This window comes from Saccopteryx leptura, chromosome 4 (assembly GCF_036850995.1).
Source record: "Saccopteryx leptura isolate mSacLep1 chromosome 4, mSacLep1_pri_phased_curated, whole genome shotgun sequence".
Lineage (NCBI taxonomy): Eukaryota > Metazoa > Chordata > Mammalia > Chiroptera > Emballonuridae > Saccopteryx > Saccopteryx leptura.
In genome coordinates this window covers 44,322,128-44,325,459 of record NC_089506.1, presented here as the reverse complement: position 1 = coordinate 44,325,459, position 3,332 = coordinate 44,322,128, and the positions used below count along the sequence as shown (strand labels likewise).

The 3,332-nt window shown below is 38.1% G+C and overlaps 1 non-coding gene across 1 annotated transcript; it reads right to left on the bottom strand.

Moving 5' to 3' along the window:
• Positions 1-2,950: 2,950 nt before the first annotated feature.
• On the bottom strand, positions 2,951-3,026 carry TRNAP-GGG (transfer RNA proline (anticodon GGG)). Its single transcript has one exon. It is a non-coding gene; the product is annotated as a tRNA-Pro (tRNA).
• Positions 3,027-3,332: the final 306 nt, after the last annotated feature.

The window sequence follows — 3,332 nt, the reverse complement described above, 5'->3', positions numbered from 1 at the left end:
TACCTTCAGCATTTAAGCTATATTTTATTAAGGTCCTTAATACTTATCTTCCTTGCATTGAAGTTTGATGCAGATCTACTTACCAGTGCATTAGCTTAAAACCCTGATATCTAATTATTTATGCCACAATATCTTAAGTATTATATTAAAAGTAATGTGATTATTATAATTTTTGTTGCATACTTTCCATGTAATACCTCATTTGACCTTCACAAACCCATATGGTGTATGTTCTATCATTACATTCAGATTGTTGGGGAGACTAATCTATATCAGGAAATCTATGCCTTGTGCAAGGAAACAGAAGACTAAGTTGGAGCTCAAGTCTATCAGTCAATATTCTTATAAACCCGCTAATGAAGTTTCTACCTAGAAGATCTATATATGTAAATAGGTCTCAAATAATATTTATGATAAGAAGCAAAAAATATGTTCTTAACTTATAAAAAATAAGTTATCATGTCTTAACTTATTGCCTCAATATAGCCAACCAATATGAATTGAGATAAATGATTTAACCTCAATATCAATCTTTTATGTAAAAATTTATTTTGTTAACTCAGAAAATTAAACTCAAAGGTATATAATTCTTAAACCACAATGTTTGTATATCATTGTACTATATTTTAAGGATATTATGATTGCTTATAGTATGTTTCAGAATTGTTTAGAAAAAAAAGTTCAATCTACAAATTCAATAAATAATTGATAAAAACTAATTATGCATGGCTGTAGGCAAAAGTTCAGTCTCAAATCAGTAATTTTGGTGACAGAAATTAGCAGAAATTTTCAAAATAACATGCCAGATTCCTCAAAGTGTCAGTAACTTTCAAAACAGATCCCAGTTGTATTATTATGGGGTGAGAGAGAAAAACAGATGAATTCTAGAAAGCTACAATTCTGACATTGCAATGGCCTTAAAATGTTGTCAAACTGTCCCCAAGAGATAATAAATAGATTCAAAACAGAATTAGGATAAGAATCAAGAACTTTTTGTATTTTGTCTTGTGTAAGGATTGAAATTCAAGTTCTCCATTGTGATAAAGACACTATTCCCACGTCACATCACATTCTCAACATGCTTTACTTTGTTTTATCTGTTGATGATAAATATTTTCTCACTGCTGAAGTAAAAAAGGGATTAAATACTTGTTATTGATAAAATAATCATAAACAAAACATCAACAATATCTTTTGTTGACCATGTTATACCTAAGCAGAGGTGGCCATCAACAGAATGTGTTGAATCATAACGGAAAGCTTGCACATACAAATTTTTCTTTCCAAGGAAATTGCTAGAGTGAAGGGTGAAATGCCCAATTGTTCCACCCTCCAAGATCTCAGTCTTATTATCTATCCTTATGTGAACAGTCCAGTTGTTCCTGGTGGAATGAAGCCCAGTTACTCAGAGCAAAATGTAGCTTAATAATGCAAATGTATTTGGAGTTTACTCCTTCTTACCTCTGTCTTCCTAGTCCAAATAATCTTCTTCCTGGGGTAACATTTTAAATAAACAATTTATACACAAATCTGGCCCTGATAGCAGGGTTGAATCAAGCAACATCAGGACACTGTAGAAAAAAATTTAGTTCGATGTCATAATGCTTTTAAGAATAAGCAATAATGCTAAAAGCATCTTGTGGGATTTGCATAAATTTGGTTACAATTGTCAGAAATTTAGTAAATGACATACATGGAAAGAAAACAACGAGTTGTAGGGGAAATGGTTTTTAGGGATATTTGTAAGTTTAACATTCCATTATACATATGCTGTACATTTGTAAGAACACACAATTATTTTTGTGGGTAATGTGTGCCTTGGTTGGTTCCTGCCTTTGTTATCTTGAATAATTTTAAAGCCATTCTTAGTAATGGTTAAGAAAAGGTCTATTGTAAGAGATGTCCAGACAACATATTGGTGAAAGCCCCTGGGCATATAGGATACTGTGAAATACCCTGGATTGCTAAAATGAAAAGTAGAAGAAAGCAAAAAAAACAAATGATCAGTCTTGACACCAGATGGGCCTAATGTGCCTTCCTTGGATCAAAGCAAAAACTAATATAGCTTCTCCACCCCTCCCCCTCTCCTTCCTCTCTGTCTCTCTCTTCCCCTCCCGCAGCGAGGCTCCATTGGAGCAAGGATGGCCCGGGTGCTGGGGATGGCTCCTTGGCCTCTGCCCCAGGCGCTAGAGTGGCTCTGGTCGCGGCAGAGCGACGCCCGGGAGGGGCAGAGCATCGCCCCTGGTGGGTGTGCCGGGTGGATCCCGGTCGGGCACATGCGGGAGTCTGTCTGACTGTCTCTCCCCATTTCCAGCTTCAGAAAAATACAAAAATAATAATAATAATAATAATAATATATTATGTATAAATGTTATAATTATTTATATATTGTATTTGCATTTAATTAATATTATAAACTACTATAACAATAAATTTATATAATATTAATTTATAAAATAAATTATATAAAATAATATGCGAAACAATATATAATATAAAATTTATAATGAATATGTATGTGCTTATTTGTCTTCTTGATGATAAAATGACTCTGCTCTCTCTAGAAAGCTTCATCAGGTGAGTAATGTTTTTAGACTTTCTTACTGTACATGAAGTATCATCAGTCTTTTTTTTTTTTTTTTTTTGTATTTTTCTGAAGCTGGAAACAGGGAGAGACAGTCAGACTCCTGCATGCCCCGACCGGGATCCATCCGGCACGCCCACCAGGGGCGACGCTCCGCCCACCAGGGGGCGATGCTCTGCCCCTCCGGGGCGTCACTCTGTCACTCTGCAACGACCAGAGCCACTCTAGCGCCTAGGGCAGAGGCCAAGGGGCCATCCCCAGCACCCGGGCCATCTTTGCTCCAATGGAGCCTTGGCTGCGGGAGGGGAAGAGAGAGACAGAGAGGAAGGAGGGGGGGTGGAGAAGCAAATGGGCGCTTCTCCTATGTGCCCTGGCCGGGAATCGAACCCGGGTCCCCCGCACCCCAGGCCGATGCTCTACCGCTGAGCCAACCGGCCAGGGCTGTATCATCAGTCTTGACATCAAAACCAGCTTTGGATGTAAAGGCCAACCTACCTTTGGTATTGACCACAAGACTGAGATATTCTTTATAACATATCTTCCCCACAAGTTAATAATTATTTCATAAGTCTGACCTGGTGGTAGGGCAATGGATAGAGCATCGGCCTGGAATGCAGAGGACCTGGGTTTGAAACCCCAATGTCACCAGCTTGAGTGCAGGCTCATCTGTCTTGAGCATAGACTCACCAGCTGGAGCACAGGGTCGCTGGCTTTAATGTGGGATCATAGACAGGACCCCATGGTCACT